Raw genomic sequence first — 18,734 nt, forward strand, 5'->3', positions numbered from 1 at the left:
GAAATGATATATAAAGTATATATTGCAATATATATAGACGACATTTTCTGCATTTGGAAAGGGGACCAGATTAGTCTACAAGAATTCTTCAACACCTTAAACAAGTCTAGACCGGGGCTGTCATTCACACTGGTACAACATCACGATGAAATTGCTTTCCTTGACACCAAAGTTTTGAAGGATGCAGCCGGTAACCTGAGTACGGATCTATATACAAAACCGACTGACTGTAATAGCCTGTTGCTCTACAATAGCTGTCACCCCAGACCAACCCGTGATAGCCTCCCTAGATCTCAATTTAAGAGGGTGACAAGAATTGTCTCCAATTCAGCAAATAGGAACACTAGAGTTCAGGAAATGGCCGATAAATTCAAGGCCCGAAACTACCCGACCAAACTCCTCGAATCGGAATCTTATAAAGCCCTCAACAACACTGGTGATTCGGTCCCAACTACTGTTAGGAACCCTAGACTTCCGTTCGTCCATAACCACCATCCCACCATGCAGAGAATCCATAACCTCATCCGAGGTCATTGGCCACTACTGACAAAAGCATACCCGCATATTCCTATTTTTAAAGAACCACCCCTCATGAGCATGAGACGACCTCAAAATGTAAGGGATAGAGTGGTACGGGCAGATCTAGGTACATCTAGAACACCACCACTTAGGACACTCACAGGCCAAAAAAGAACTGGCACATTCCCCTGCCTAAGTTGTATGTGTTGCTCAAATGTTATAAAGGGTAATGAAGTACTACACCCTCGCACTGGCAAAGCCTTTCCAATCAAAGAGTACCACACATGTAATTCCAACTTTGTGGTGTATATCATTAAGTGCCCATGTGGGTTGCTTTATGTGGGTGAGACCACCCAGACCATCAGAAATAGGATTTCTAGCCACAAATCCACCATCAGGTGTGGTAAGACCTGGTTGCCATTACCTCTTCACTTTAAAGAAGCTCAACATACGGTGGCCCAGCTGCGTTTTCAGGTCATCGAAAAAGTCCATCGCCCCAGGCGAGGAGGGAATCATATCCAGTTGCTCAAACAGAGGGAAACTTTCTGGATTTATACACTTGATACGCTTCACCCTAGAGGACTCAATAGAGAATTGGATTGGCTATCTTAACCAAATAATTTCTTTTCTCCCGTAGGCAAACTAATCCACTGCACACATAGATTTCGTATCGTTTTTCTGCAGGATGGTAAGACATATACCCCTTAGGAGTCCCCCAAGTTTCATTTCCCCCTCTTTTTTATTTTTATTTTGCATTTTTTATTTTTTATTCTTTATTTATTTATTTATTTATTTTTTTTTTTTTTTTTTTTTCTTTATTTTTTATCATTTTTTATTTCCATTTTTTCACATACCCCTCCCACTTTTTTCATTTGTTCATTTTTCCTCTTCTCATTATTATTATATATTTTTCTTGTTTTTTTTCCACTCCTCTCCCGTTTGGCTCCTTTGTAATTTTTTTCTCCTTATTTTTCCAATCAATGTTTTGTTATTTAACCCATTCAACTCAAGGTTCTTTTCTTATGAATAATCTTCTCTGGCTTGGACTCCTACTATATCCCCGTCATGTTATTGATGATTATTATACTTTATGTGATTTAACCGTTCCTGCGTTGTATACTATATATATTGCAATATATACTTTATATATCATTTCTGTCTATCCCCTCCATCCGACTTATTGTGTTCATTATGCTTGTTACTTCATTTTACTACATAACTCATCGCATCTACACTATTCTGCTGGGCCTTTTGTCTTTGAGATTTAGACACTTATACTACATTAGTAACATTCTCTGCAGGGCGCAGGCGCCACCTATTGCTCCCTCTACGCAAGCACTGGTTTGTCTTCTGCCGTCTCATGCCCGGCTGGCCCCGTTCGCTCCAGATTCCTTCTGCGCATGCGCCGGTTCCCCTTCCCAGCACACACGCGCTAGACCCACACGCTGCCTTCAGGACATGTGCGCAGGCGCCGGCGTCTTCTTCAGCCCCCGGTCACATGACCGGACATAGCCACATAAAACACAGGCGCTACGGAGCCAGGACACCGCCGCTTTCCCCGCCTTGACACTGGCAGTGTCGGCGTTTCTCCCTGAACCACCAATGCGGATTCAATAATTCACTTCTGTGCCTCCACTGCACCACCTATCGCTAGGAGACTACGGCCTGCTGAACAGATAAGTTTTTCTACTCCATCTCTGGACACTCTATAATGCTATATATCGCTACACATAACCCTTACCGGACATATGTATCTCCCATTAAGGTTGACAGAGTTTGGCACTAAGGAAGTAAAAGATTCCCGGCCTTCATCACCTTTTCCCTGGTGGGACCTTATGTTTTACGGGACCATATAAGTGCTCACAACCTAGCAAGGTAGCTAGGGACCTAGTACAGTCCGCTGTACCATAATTTGAACACTCTATAAAGACTATACTATTGATATTACAGCCATTCTGACTCCTTACAGATACTATTTGCATTACAGCTGACCCGACTCCTGACAGATGTACCAAATCACTGCGGAATTTTCCGTATCAGGCACCTTTGAAATCTAAGTTATTATATCCATTATTTGGGTAATTACTTTATTTTATACATTACCATGAATTCGTATATATAATCTTTATAATCTTTATATACATCCCTTATGGTTGGATGTGGCTCTGTACACCTCCTTGCATACATCTATACCGCTACATATTCTCCTATGTATCCCACGCAGGTTACCATTGGATCATCTTTACCTTTATGTACATTAGAATATTACTACTTCTACATGACGCATTACGAACAGACGTTAAGGGTATGTCTTTCCACCTTTATCACCTATATTTCTTTCTCTACCTACATGGAGATAATAACCTCCAGAAGACGATCCTTCTACTTTATGTCTGATAGTTTTAGGACCAGATACAGGATCCTATGAACCATAACCTTTTTTCTGTATACTACATGACATGGGTTCCAACTTTTGTACTATATATATATATAGCCTTGTACATAGATTTTTGCACATTGTATAACATATTATGTTCATACACTGTTTTTATTTCTTCTTTGTTACAGCACCATTTGTGATCAAGGCCACTGTGTGGCCGAAACGTTAAACTTGTTGCCTTTACTGTTTCGTCTCGTCTATTATCTACACACCACCGAATAAACTTTTCCACTTGAGCAAAATTGAACTGGATGAGTGCAGTGTTTTTGACTTTTTTCAGTATTTGGGGGTCCTCGGATCCCGTTCACTTGCACCATCATAACTCCATTTGTCGAGTGCTAGCTCTTTGGTTTCTTCTAACATAAGGGCTAGGGTTAGGGTTAAGGCTACAGTTAGGGTTGGGGCTATAGTTACGGTTAGGGTTTAGATTACATTTACAGTTGGGAATAGGGTTGGGATTAGGGTTAGGGGTGTGTCAGGGTTAGAGGTGTAGTTAGGGTTACTGTTGGGATTAGGGTTAGGGGTGTGTTTGGATTAGGGTTTCAGTTATAATTGGGGGGTTTCCACTGTTTAGGCACATCAGGGGCTCTCCAAACGCGACATGGCGTCCGATCTCAATTCCAGCCAATTCTGCGTTGAAAAAGTAAAACAGTGCTTCTTCCCTTCCGAGCTCTCCCGTGTGCCCAAACAGGGGTTTACCCCAACATATGGGGTATCAGCGCACTCAGGACAAATTGGACAACAAATTTTGGGGTCCAATTTCTCCTGTTACCCTCGGGAAAATACAAAACTGGGGGCTAAAAAATAATTTTTGTGGGAAAAAATTTTTGTTTTTATTTTTACGGCTCTCCATTATAAACTTCTGTGAAGCCCTTGGTGGGTCAAAGTGCTCACGACACATGTAGATAAGTTCCTTAGGGGGTCTACTTTCCAAAATGGTGTCACTTGTGGGGGGTTTCTACTGTTTAGGTACATTAGGGGCTCTGCAAACGCAATGTGACACCTGCAGACCATTCCATCTAAGTCTGCATTCCAAATGGCACTCCTTCCCTTCCGAGCCCTCCCATGCGCCCAAACGGTGGTTCCCCCCAACATATGGGGTATCAGCGCACTCAGGACAAATTGGACAACAAATTTTGGGGTCCACTTTCTCCTGTTACCCTCGGGAAAATACAAAACTGGGGGCTAAAAAAATAATTTTTGTGGGAAAAATTTTTTGTTTTATTTTTACGGCTCTGCATTATAAACTTCTGTGAAGCACTTGGTGGGTCAAAATGCTCACCACACCTCTAGATAAGTTCCTTAGGGGGTCTACTTTCCAAAATGGTGTCACTTGTGGGGGTTTCAATGTTTAGGCACATCAGGGGCTCTCCAAACCCAACATGGCGTCCCATCTCAATTCCTGTCAATTTTGCATTGAAAAGTCAAACGGCGCTCCTTCCCTTCCGAGCTCTCCCATCCGCCCAAACAGTGGTTTACCCCCACATATGGGGTATCAGCGTACTCAGGACAAATTGTACAACAACTTTTGGGGTCCAATTTCTTCTCTTACCCTTGGGAAAATAAAAAATTGGGGGCGGAAAGTTAATTTTTGTGAAAAAATATGATTTTTTATTTTTACGGTTCTACATTATAAACTTCTGTGAAGCACTTGGTGGGTCAAAGTGCTCACCACACCTCTAGATAAGTTCCTTAGGGGGTCTACTTTCCAAAATGATGTCACTTGTGGGGGGTTTCAATGTTTAGGCACATCAGGGGCTCTCCAAACGAAACATGGCGTCCCATCTCAATTCCAGTCAATTTTGCATTGAAAAGTCAAATGGCGCTCCTTCCCTTCTGAGCTCTGCCATGCGCCCAAACAGTGGTTTACCCCCACATGTGGGGTATTGTCGTACTCAGGACAAATTGTACAACAATGTTTGGGGTCCATTTTCTCCTGTTACCCTTGGTAAAATAAAACAAATTGGAGCTGAATTAAATTTTTTTGTGAAAAAAAGTTAAATGTTCATTTTTTATTTAAACATTCAAAAAATTCCTGTGAAGCACCAGAAGGGTTAATAAACTTCTTGAATATGGTTTTGAGCACCTTGAGGGGTGTAGTTTTTAGAATGGTGTCACACTTGGGTATTTTCTATCATATAGACCCCTCAAAATGACTTCAAATGAGATGTGGTCCCTAAAAAAAAAAGGTGTTGTAGAAATGAGAAATTGCTGGTCAACTTTTAACCCTTATAACTCCCTAACAAAAAAAATTTTGGTTCCAAAATTGTGCTGATGTAAAGTAGACATGTGGGAAATGTTACTTATTAAGTATTTTGTGTGACATATCTCTGTGATTTAATTGCATAAAAATTCAAAGTTGGAAAATTGCGAAATTTTCATAATTTTCTCCAAATTTCCGTTTTTTTCACAAATAAACGCAGGTACTATCAAAGAATTTTTACCATTGTCATGAAGTACAATATGTCACGAGAAAACAATGTCAGAATCACTGGGATCTGTTGAAGCGTTCCAGAGTTATAACCTCACAAAGGGACAGTGGTCAGAATTGTAAAAATTGGCCCGGTCATTAACGTGGAAACCACCCTTGGGGGTAAAGGGGTTAAATTGAAAAAAAAAATTTTTTAAATTTTATTTGAAAAATTTTTTTTTTCATTTTGTTATCTCAGTGAGTTTCACATTACAGAAAAGTACCGTATTTTTCCGACTATAAGACGCACTTTTTCCCCAAAAAAATTGTGAGGAAAATGGGGGGTGCGTCTTATAGTTGGAACGTAGGCTTACCGGCATTGTGGCGGCGACAGAGGTGCGGGGATGATGTGGCGCGGTGACCGGTATGGCGTGAGCAGGGTCCTGTCCACATTTGATGTGAATCCGTGGCCCGGTATTGAAGGAGAGAAGCAGAGCTGGGTGAGTTACGGTTTTCCCGGTGGTGGCGGCCATCTTCCGGAGGCCGCGCGTGCGCAGATTGAGTTTTCTGCTCACGCCATACTGGTCACCGCGCCACATCATCCCTGCACCTCTGTCGCCGCCACAATGCCGGTATGCCCGCCGCCACCGGGAAAACCGTGACTCACCCAGCTCTGCTGCTCTCCTTCAATACTGCCGTGGCGTCACCTCAAATGTGGAAGGGACCCTGGCTGCCGCCACCTGAGGATGTGACTACACATCTGCTGCCGCCACAGCACTGCCGCAACCTCCCCATGGACACCAGGCCATGGCGTCGCCCACCTAAGCAGGATGGGACCCTGCTCAGGTGCACACCATTCCGCCCACCGCACCTCAGCATCACCTCACCTCTGCCACCACCATGCCTCCTGTGACCCTGCTCTGCCACTGCCTGCCCTCAGGTAAGAGATCTTAAATTCGGACAATAAGACGGACCCCCATCTTATAAAAAAATCTTTTTTTCTGCAATTTTCATCCCAAATTTGGGGTGCGTCTTATAGTCCGAAAAATACGGTATGTATGTCTTTCTAAGCTGGGAACACGCTGCTGCCTCGCTATGACCAAAAAAATGGGTGCTATTTCAAGTTATATTGACATTTCACTGCTGCGTAAAAGTTTTATAATATAACAAATAAAACATACCTACACTTTAATAAGATGATTATAGTGCTGGACTCTGCAGTATAATCATTTTTCAAAATCACTCAATTAGTGATTTTTACTGATAACCTGTAGCACAGAGCGGCCAAAGTCTGTACTGCATGTTATAAGCAAAAATAATCCTTCTCTTGCGAAAGTGTAGGTACGGTTTAAAGGGAATCTGTCAGCAGAATTTTACACTCCAAACTATTTATTTGTAGCTCTTTTGAAGACAAGTCTAGTAATACCTTTACATGGCAAATCTGTTCCTCTATTACTGAGAAATCAGTGTTGACTTAATATGCAAATAGCTATGGTGGATCCCAAGCATCTGTCACTCCAGCTCTATTCTCCGCCCAGTGACTCATCCTTTTGCTTGATTGACCACTCCTTTGCAGGAAGACACACAGCCTAGAGAGTGTTAGTAAATCTGCTTATGTGTAGTGTGTATGGTAATATACTCCCCTACCGCCGCCTCCAGGATCCAGCCCCATTCTGCTCTTCTTCTCGGTGATGTCCCACTCTGCAGACTCTCCAGGTCACACAGCGCTCTGTGTGATGCAGAAAGTGGCTTTTACAATGTCAGCTCATGGAGACTCAAAACTACACGCCATAGGCTTACACTCTAAGAGACTTTTGGCTCATGCATAGAGTGATGCAAAAAGTCTGAAGTGAGATGATGTCGCTTAAAAGAGGAGCAGAATAGAGCTGGATCAAGGAGAAGGTGGTGATAGGTGAGTACGGTATATAAAAAATACATTACAGTACATGGGAGGGCTTCTTTTAGTATTTGCTGCAGACATTTCTCCTGCAAATAATAAAGTGGCAAGAAAATCGCAGCATAGATTACATGCAGTTTTTCGTAGTTTTTACTCCTTTTTTGACAGCGTTTTTGATGCATTTTTCCCCATTCATTAGAATAGGTGAAAAAAAATGAAAGAATTGATATGCTGTAGATTTGAAACTGCTTCAAATGTGCAAGGATAAAATAACCAATGAGACTTGAGGAATCTTACTCACTTTATTGGTATTGGGAAATCCTTCAGCTTTTGTGGAGAAACAGCACAGAAAAAAATGCAACAAAAATGCTTAATGCATTTTAGGAAAAAGGGAAGTAGACCTACTGGTATTTTGGTTTTCAGAAATTCCTCAGGGCAGCACCACAGGACGTAGTCCTTCCTTGACCTATGACGGAACAGGATCACTGAGTACCGTAGTTAAAAGGCACCTCCACCCTCCAGTGTTTTTCAAAGTACCACAGAATAATGGATGCAAATGATCTTTCAAGCCACTAGAAACTCATATGCCATATAAAAACTTTAATTGTCCCAGCTCAAGCCATGGCGACTTGATGAATGACCGATCTGCAGAAAGATTGATTTTGTGCAAGCCTTAAGATAAGAGAGGGAAAATAAGGGTACTGTCCTGAGGGACTTCTGGAAAGCAAATTACCAGTAGGCCTACCCAACTATGGGTTCTTTACAGAAAGTAGTGAGAGTATGGGACCTTCTGCCACCTGAACTGTTCATTTATGACAGAGGGCCTGGATGCCTTCTTTGATGAATATAATACAGGTTATAGGACTAGAATCTGTTGACAGGATGTTGATCAAGTAAACTAGTCCGATTGCCGTATGTGGAATCAGGAATGATCTCAGCAACCCCCACGACATGAGAAAATTAGCATCTACAGTACCTCACTGGAATTTTTCCGGAACAATAGTATGTCGTGTTATAGGATAAACTTGATAGACATATGTCTCGCTTCAACCATAGCTGTGAAATGGCGTCCCGACTTTAGCCATTAAGTGCCAAGTCTGAAAACTTCTGACTAGACATAGACAATAGCTTAATTGAGACTGCTATTGTGAAACCAAATAAATACTAGACAAATCTGAGCTGCATCTGGGTCCAGAGACATGACTCTCTAACTGGAGTTGAGGCTAGAGACACAAAGTGCAAAGTCAATTAAAAGCATGAGGCATGAAGTCAGAGGCCAACGCTCAAAGGCACGAGGCCCGAAGCTAGAGGCACCAAGCCAGAGGCCCCAAAACTGAGGTACAAGGCACCAAGGCAGAGGCCCAAACTAGAGGCACAAATGCACTAGGCACAAAGCCCAGAGGTGTTATGAGGCACTATGAAGCACAGAGGTACCATGAGGCACCATAAGGCACTAAGATACAGAGGTGCCACAAGGCTCAGAGGTGCCATGAGGCTCTGAGGCACAGAGGTGTCATAAGGTACTGATCTATAGAGCTGCAATGAGGCACTTTAAGGCTCAGGCTAGGGCCACACTTCAATGTGCGACACATGAGACCAGACTCCGACTTACATTTAAGAGGGTAATCCATTTGAATTCAGGATAAACCTTCACATCACAATTGTCAGAGTAGCCCCACTTGAAGGAGCCAATTAATGAGGTGCATCTGGAGGGCAGTCTTCACAGAGGTAATGTGCTGTATCAACTCTGCATAAGTTAAACGTTGAAGCCAAAACATCAGCACATGAGGCTCTCGGCCCAGCTACAACATAAAGGCATGAGTCTAGTATCAGCCCAGAGGCCTTGCATTTCGAGACAATGTACACTGTGCACTTACCTGTGCTGCCTACCCTTTGCCTCCAATAATATTGGAAGAACCGAGGAAGCTGGTAATACCGTGAGCCCACCATGGAGGGAAGCAGCGTCCCAACCAGGAACACTGCATTGTTGTAGAAAGTGCACTGGCTGGCTGTTAGTTGAGGGCCTCTACCTAGACACCTCTCACTTGTCCCTGGGATTCAGTAGCGGTTTCAGAATGGTCAATGTTTTGTTCCTCCAGTGCTGCCTGTTTTGCAGCACTGGTAACTTAGGCCCAGAAGTTCAATAAATAGTTTTCCTCTCACCTGTATTCCATCTGCATTGTGGCCTTCCCCTTTAAGCAGGTGATTCTTGGCGCTCTTTTTATCAAATCCTGGAAGTGTGGCCCACGTTGTGACGCACGCCGGGCAATAGACTTACATGTCGCTCCCCTGTAAACCGGAAATGTATTTCTGCATGTCAGTGCCATCAGCGATGTACCTCCTGTCATGCGACTAGTGAATGGACGAAAGTGAGCCGAGAGCCCCCCTGAAGGGGAAGCAACTTGGATCAGGAGCTCCAACTCTACTAGCAGGCTGAGGGACCTCTTGTTCAATGAGGTGTCGGCCTCCGGACCTTGCTGCAAAAGGAAGGAGAGAGATGCGAGGACCCCCCAATTCTCCCGGGTCTGGCAATCCGGAGCTCCTGTTCAACTGATCAGGAAAATTTCTTCTCTTCCCATGATCCTCTCGTCTGTCCCTCATGGGGACAGTAAAAACACTGGAGGGTGGAGATAGAAGGGGCATTTTAACGTCTGTGATTCTGTCCCGCTATAGGTCTAGGAAGGGCTATCTCCTGTGGTGCTGTCCAGAGGAACGGACTGAAAAGTCAGATAGACTAGGGTTAAATTCTAGCACTCTAGGTCCTGATTACACGCACCTGAATAGCCAGGACTAGAACCAGGCCATGTGTTCATTTATGAGTCAACTGGAGGGAAGTTGAGCAGAGTGAGTTATGTTGGAGCTGGAAATAGACAAGCCAGAATCTCTCTGAAAAGCTGTGTGCACCAAACTTCAAGCATCTATGGTTTCTATAGACGATAGCTGTTTTGTGTGACCGGAATGTGGATAGCTCAACCGTGTGTGAAGGAGCTAGGGTCGATATTGTTTAGTTAGTGCCTGGACAAGGCTAGGGATTTTATGTTTATGTTTTTTTTTTGTTCTCTGCAGCCAGTGGAAATAAACATTCCATTTACGATATAAAAACTCTGTGGCTTCATGTTCCAAGCGGCTACCTGAGAGTGTGAAGCCTTACAACTGGTGTTTGAATGCGGCAGGAGATCCCAAAGGTCACAAGTGATTACAGCTTAAAGATTCAATGTTCTTGGTAAAGGCAGCTACAACCTTGCAAACGTGTTCTGAAAGCATAGAGGAGCTTGTTAAGCAACTGGTCCAACAGCAGCAGGCCCAACAAGATACCAACAAACACCTGATCCAGCAGTTGCAGCAACAGTTTCAGCAACTGCAGATGGTTCTCTAAAGATAACAGTGTGAGGCAAACAATATGGGAGGCCTTGCAGAAAATAACAATGATTATATGACTTTTTTGACTGACTTTGAGAGGGTGGAAGACTGGTATAAACTGCCACCAGAGCAATGGGCAGAGGTTCTAGCTCCATACCTTACTGGTGAACCACAGAAAGCGAACTACAACAAGATGCCAAGGAGTATGGCAAGCTTAAGGTAGAGATTATGGCATGTTTGGGCGTAACCCTGACAGTCAGGGTGCAACTGGTGCACCACTGATGCTATCAAAGAGACAAACCTTACCCGTTCCCAGATGTTCAACCTCTTACACCTGCTGCAAAAATGGCTACAGTCTGAGACCTGCTCTCCAGCATAGATGGTGGAAAGAGTGGTAGTGGACCGATTTATCCAATCACTATCGAAATCCTTGCAAAGCTGGGTTGTCCAAGAAGATCCCCAGAATGCAGATGACCTTGTGAGGCTCATGGAAAGATACTTGACTGTGAAGACCTCCCTCAGAAATCAAGACCTGAGGTCATCTTTTCAGGATATGCAAAATAAAGGGCTCAAGACCACATCTGATGGGCGACCAAAGATCCAAAAAGGGTCAGATCGGGGTTCAAGGTGTACATTTCATACCTTTGTCTATTGGAGATGTCGTGCCACGGGTCATATATCAGCCCATTGTCCCTTGGTCTCAGAACCAATGGACTACTGAGAAGGCTGATGCTTCTTACTTATTTTTTGCATATCCTGAATACAGAGCCATACCTCAGATGTGCCTAGTGACAGTGAATGGTGTGACTGTGATGAAACTCCTGGAAGTTTTCGGAGATTAGTAAGGGCCACACTTCTGCATGTGCTAATCCCTGGGATGGGGGTGAAGGTAAGGTGCATCCATGGAGACACCAAAAACTATCCCATGGTCTGAATCGTTATACTCACCGACTGTGGTTCCATGTCCGACAAAATAGGAATGGTCAAAGACTTATTGCATACGATAATTGTTGTATGACTTTCGTTTGTTTTGGGATTTGTAGGTTAGCACCCAGTACTCCAATATTGTGCTAGATGTTGGCTATGGTAACAAGGCCACATCATTTAAACAGTGAATTTCCTTTCACTGTACTGGATAGAAAGGAGGATGAGGAAGAATTCCCTGAGGCTAATATCCCTGACTGGAGAAGTCCCAAGACAGCCTTTGGACTGCCCAACTCAGATTCTTAATAATAAAAGGTACTCTGGAAAAGGGTCCGTAAGTGTGTTAAATTGTGTTCCCCTGGAGCCGATAATTGTTTTTTTGCAATTGGCCAGGCATAATGATCTGTTGTGTTGAGGGACCAAAGTTAGGGGCCAGATAAAATAGCACCTCCTCAAGGTCCAAGAAGATTATTCCAGGGGGTATAATCAGTTGGCTTGATTAAGACAATTTAGGCTTGAGGATTGGATTCTTGTGTTAGTGCCCAAAGTGGAGAGCAAGTTCCTTACTAAGTGATAGGGATCCTATGAGATGGTGGAAAAGGTGGGAGAGGTCAGCTATAAAGTACACAGACCATGGAAAAGGAGGCCCTGTCCCACAGATTATGGCAACCTGCTAAAACCCTGGAGGAATAGCGACCCGCACAAAACCCTTGGCTTGTTGGCCCGGTCTGAAGCCAACACAACGGGTGCCACAAAAGTAGAAACGTTGTCATGTTCCCAAAAACAGCACAGTCGGAAAATGGTAGCCAAAATAGGAAAACCAGATAGGCTAGGGTTAAATCCTGACATTTCAGATTAGGTGCACCTTGATAGCCAGGACTAGAACCAGGCCATGTGTTCTCTGGTTAATCAGATGGGGGAAGCTGAGCAGAGTGGGTTGTGTTGGAGCTAGAGAGAGACTGCATAGGCTGTGTGCACCAAACTGCAGGTTTCACTGGTTGCTATGGACAATAGTTGTTTTGTTTGACCGAACTGGGACTAGGTCAACCATGTCTGAAGTAGCGAGGGTCGAACTTCTTTAGTTAGCACCTTTTCAAGGCTAGGGATTTTATCTTTATTGTTTAGGTTTTTGGTACTGTACAACCAGTGGAAATAAACATTATTCAGGTTCTGGACTCGTGGAAGCGTGCATAACGCGAAATGGCCGTCGTCCTTTTATTTGCACTGTCACTGCTCTTATTACCTTGTCCATGAATTTATATTGGAAATAAAGGACTAAGGTTTCTTCGTCACATAACGGAAGTGTTGCTGCTTTCTTCTTCCTTTGGATTTCTAAACATTATTCAGTCTATGATATAAAAAGACTGTGACTTCGTGTTCCAAGCAGGTGCCAGAGAGCATGAACCCTAACAGTATGCACATACCCTAAAATATTATCCTGGCAATACAATCAATATAGACTAACAGAAGATACATAGAGAGACTTGTCTAACTACAAGTATTTCCACTTTAAATCTAGGAATTACTGGTCTTTTCCATGACCACAGAAATGTCGGTTGCACCAATACCAACATAGAAATACAGTATATTTCCATTGCACAAGTGCTGACGGCAGCTTCCTCTGTCAAGTGCCTGATTGTCGTGTGTGAGAAAGCAGTGATGCACGCTGGTGGAACTGCAATAAGCAGCAACAGATACTAAAGTCTAGTTCAGTACTAGGATTGGTCAATGGCAGATGTGGAAACTTTCCCTGGTGAAGGAAGAGACTGTAAATGGGTCAAATAAAGAGTCGGTGGGTGACACATGTATACCTTATATGAATTTACAGGTAAAGCCTCACGTGTTCCAGATGTTAAACTTCTTTCATATACTATCTCCTTTTATTTCTGGGAAATATCAGCCTCCTTTGTAACATTTCAGAACAATAATAATTAGTTATTAAAATAGCCTGATTCCTAGGTCCCTTGATGACATCTTTGTAAGACTTTCCATGTGTGAGTGCAGGAGCGTGGGCTGCACTCGTCATCAGAAACTTCTCACGTGCATCAAACCAAACCATAGTCGTCTGAAGTATGAACTAAAGCTACACGGGATATGCTTTACATGTGGGATATACGGTGCTGTTACTTAGAACTGGTAAAGAGGGGATATGTGGTTAATGCCTATGTGTGGGAAACTGATTATATTTTAACTGACGTCTGTCCAGCTGAATATATAATCAAAATTAACACCCACAAAGCAATACAAAAAAAATAGACTTCACTTTCTGACAATCCTGAGCGTGGCCTCGTTTGGCTGGAATCCTGCTAAAGGACGCAAGCAGCGCAATTATATCATCATGCTGCCTGTGCCATAGAGGAGACCCCTGGCAGAAACATAAGGATGGCTTTCCCCAGCACTGTTGCTGTATGGAATTACATTTGCAACATTAAAGGGAATCTGTCATGTCCCAAATGCTAATCTGCAGGTATAGGGTTAATCTGCAGGTTAATAGCCTACAATGCGCGCTGCCTTACTGAAAGTGCAGCTATTGGGAGGAAATTAACTTTATTCCTCCTGGTAGCTGCTGGCTTTCAGTTATAGGGACGTCCCCGGAGAAGCTTCAATCATCGCTCCGTACAAAGTGAACAGCAGATGTAAGCATGACCCCAGCACATTTATGCAGAGCAAGCTGACCATTAAAGTGCAGGAGCGTACCTATAGCCACTCACAATGCTGCTAGAGATGACTGTGACCGCTGCGGGCATTCCCCTATGACTGAAAGCCGACGGCTCCCGAGAGGAATGAAGTTAATATTTTATTCCAATAGCTGCACTTTCAATAAGGTGACAGCATTGTAAATCTATTAACCTGCAGGTTATTGGCGTTTCATGACATGACAGGTTCCCTTTAGATCAGTGGTCCCCAACTCCAGGCCTCGAGGGCCGCCAACAGTGCAGGTTTTCAGGATTTCCCTAGTATTGCACAGGGGTTGGAATCATCACCTGTGCAGATGATCACATTACCACCGATGCAATACTAAAGAAATCCTGAAAACCTGCACTGTTGGCGGCCCTCGAGGCCTGGAGTTGGGGACCCCTGCTTTAGATGCAGATGTAATTATATATGTCAGCAGACTTTCTGGATTTGTATCCCGTTCCTCACAGAGCCTTGGTCCTTGGGTGATCGCCCCATTTGACTATAATCCGCCACCAGTCATTCTCTTCTTTTTGAAAGTCAAACTCTGCTGGAAATGCAAAAATTAAAGGATTTTTCTCTAATTTATATATTATATTTATGCATTTGTTATTTTCCTAATGATAAGAACATACATTCAAAATTACAACAGATTTTATTATTCATTTATTTAGTAATGCATTTAGAAAAACAATTGCCTACAATATACCTGGAGATGGCATAAACCTTCAAATCAGATTTTTACAGTGTTACAGAAAATTTAGCGCACAGTAAAAAAAAAAAAGTTTTACCGAAACTTCTCAAAAAATGAGGAGTTTGAACAATTTATATAGAGACACAACATTGCTATATACGGGCATATGAGAACTTTATAAGGGAGGACAAAATAGCAGTAATCTTCAACCAAGCAGAGAGCTCTTTTTTTGCAAGAAAAAAATACATATATTCTAATTACCATTTATACAAATTTAGTTTTCTGACTGCACATTTGTGCAGAATAAGTCTTTTTCCAAGCTTGGACGAAAGGTTCATACAATCACATCAAGCTCCATGTAAAATACACTGAGTTCAATTTGTTGATCCAGATAAATGAATGCTAATTACAATATTACAATGTTTGAGACACACTTCATCCTCATATTCCTAAAATATACTTTCCATTTTGGAAATCATTATAATTACATCCCATTGATCAGGGATATTGATAATGGTAACACATGAATATTGCTTAGCAAAAAAAAAAATAAAGTAATCCACTCAGTGGCAAAACGTGAAGTTGTTTGAAACAACTATGCTTTTTTACATGCTGAAAGAATTTGGTGAATGGACAGCTGTATACCACTTACTAACATCAGACTATGTACTGTTAAAGGGAATTTCACACTAAATTTTGTGATGTAAACTGAGAGCAGTATGATGTAGGGTCTGAGACCCTGATTCCAGTGATATATCACTTGCTTGTCTGTGTGCTGTTGTTTAGATACAATTTCTGCTGAAGTTCTAATAGTGGGCACAGTGCTGAGCCTGTATAGCCGCTCCCACATCACAGCTTTCTGTTCACACTGTGTACTGATAGCTGCTAATCAGTGCTGGGGGCGGGGTTACACAGAGCAGTTGACTGGGAGGTACCAGACACGTAGTCCTGCAGTAATAATCTCCTGCTGATAAAACACTCATTTTATTGAAACTGCCTATTAAGTGACACATTGCTGGAATTGGGGTTGGACGTTGCGTCCATCCACAGTGTCCAACTGGCAGTGGCCAGATGTTACAGCATAGTGGATGGGATTTCTATAAATCCCATCTCCGCTATGCGTCCGGAGCCCCCGCTGCTTCCCTGCGAAGACGGACATGCGGTGCGTCTTTACAGACTGCAGCATATCTATCTATCTTGTGGAGACGTTAGCCTCCGCAAGATAAATGTCACCCGTACAATTTACTGGGCGCAGTGATTCCGCACGGTTCAATGAAAACATGCGGATTCACCTGCGTTTAAAAGCTGGCAGTACTTTGGATGGATCTGCGTCCAAAGCGCTGCCGATTACTGACCGTGGAGACGTAGCCTTACAGTCTGGTGACCCCACAGATTTCAGCAAGACTGGAGACAATCTAATGTGTATGATGGCCTGCTGTCTCTCCACTGAGAGATGATGTCAGGCAGGAGAATTGGGCAGTGTGAATTCAATCGCTTGATCCTTTTGTTTTCCCTCTCCCAAATAAGACACATAAGCGCTCGTCCGAGAGTGGGTCTGACTACATTCCGGTTGAGGGATAGGTTGCCACGAATGTAAAAATGGTAGCTTATAACTTGTTATCTATACCATATTTCGTTAAAAAAATATGTGAAATCAGTGAGTAAGTATGGAATAATCATATTTACGTTGGATATTGGAGATCCAGAATTATGACCTGAGAATAAACAGCGCCTTTCTTATCCATGGGCTGGGTCTGGTATTACACAGCAAAGAAAAGGAGAATTATCTGTTGGCCTGGCTCTGCCTCACATTATTCCCAGAAGAGATTTCACAGTGTAAGAATAATTACTTCTGGGTTCTGTTTTGGACTTCATCAAATTCCTTCTTTTCATTACAACCCACAGTAATTGTGCTTTCAACCTGAAGAAGGACTCCGTTCAAGTCCACAACGCGTTGTTTACTGGCACACACAAAAATGTAATTACACTTAGGCTGGAAAAACTCTCCAGGCAACTTTTTAAGGCAGTGCTGGATTAAGACACAACTCTTCTCGTCATTTGTTACTTGTCCCAGTGTGATCCAGTGGTCAGTACCTTGTTCTTTTTTTACCAATGCATTATATTGGTTTGGCACCTTAGCCTAATTTATTTTTACTAGGTTGATATTGGAGAATAAAAGCAGCGCCGTTTTCTAATCTTAGTCACCCTTTCTGATTTTTTGGTACCTTGTACCTGCATTTGTTATAATTTCATGTTAGGTTTTCAGTGGTTTTGTGATGTTTTTGGAAAATTGCTTCTCACAGCTTCAACAAATGTGGGACATAATGAATAATGCATTTGTATCTGCACTTCCTACTTTACAAATTAAAATAAAAATTTCACCTAACAATACTCGATCAAAGATTGTAAGTCAACTATGAAACTTCAGGTTGCATTAAAATGGTTATGGGATGACATCAGTTCTTAAAGGGAACCTGTCACCTGAATTTGGTGGGACAGGTTTTCGGTCATATGGGTGGGGTTTTCAGGTGTTTGATTCACTCTTTCCTTACCCGCTGGCTGCATGCTGGCCGCAATATTGGGTTGAAGTTCATGCTGTGTCCTCCGTAGTACCCGCCTGCGCAAGGCAATCTTGCCTTGCGCAAGTGGGTACTACGGAGGACAGAGAATGAACTTCAATCCAATACTGCGGCCAGCATGCAGCCAGCGGGTAAGAAAAGGGTGAATCAAACACCTGAAAACTCCGCCCATATGACCGAAAATCGGTCCCGCCAAATTCAGGTGACAGGATCCCTTTAAGTGATTTGCAGATGTAAATCAGTCAAACTTACCTTAATTTTCTACACTTTACCTATGGCCTGCATTCAGACCTCACGGTGTGGTCACTGAAGACTAGCTTCTCAAGATGGCCCAACCTTTACTAAGCAAGTCCCTTTTCTCTGTCTCAGCAACAGCCATGATTGAGAAGAAACTGGGCTTGATAGCCCCTTCATCACATCATCAAAGGAAGCTCTCTGTCTTCATTGTAATGTCATGAGAAGCTGCAATTCTAGGACCAGCAACACAACGTGGCCTGAAATCGGGTCATCGGTGAAGGTTGGAAAAGTATATTAGTAAGTTTAATTTATTTACATATTTAAGACACTAGGGAGCTATGTAATGTTGAGGACATCCCCTTTAAGTCGGGCTGAAATAATAGTAATTTTATGTTAAAAATTGTTCAGTTTAAAAGTTATCAAACTTTTAACAAAAGGGTTTTTTTTTAATACAAAATTATTCAGAAATGATATGGTAATTAGCTTTTCCAGCTGAGACCTAACTACTATGACATAGTCATTATATCCTATAAATATTTGCATTTGTAGCAAATGGTACTTGTAAAAAATTAAAACAAGTATAAAAATATATTTACCCCGCAATCAACATTTATAGTAATACAAAACTACACATGAGACCACAGTTGTAACCTTGTATGTCTACCTATACTAAACACCTTATGGGCACAGTTATAAAATTACTATTGAAAATGTTAATTGTCAACAATTTCTACTGAGCTTTTTTTTAATTAGAGCATTTGAAAGATACGATGTGCTGTCAAAGATGAACTATCGGCTGCAGATGTGCCAACTTAAATGCCTTTAAAGGGACTCTGTCACCTGAATTTGGCGGGCTCTCTGTCCGGTCCGATGGGCGGTGTTTTCTCTCCTTTCATTTACCCCTTCCTTTCCCGCTGGCCGCAATATTATCTTGAATATGAGTCTGTTTCCTCCGTAGTTCACGCATGCGCAACGCAATCTTGCCTTGCTCATGCGCA

This window comes from Ranitomeya imitator, chromosome 5, assembly GCF_032444005.1.
Source record: "Ranitomeya imitator isolate aRanImi1 chromosome 5, aRanImi1.pri, whole genome shotgun sequence".
NCBI classification, from domain to species: Eukaryota; Metazoa; Chordata; class Amphibia; order Anura; family Dendrobatidae; genus Ranitomeya; species Ranitomeya imitator.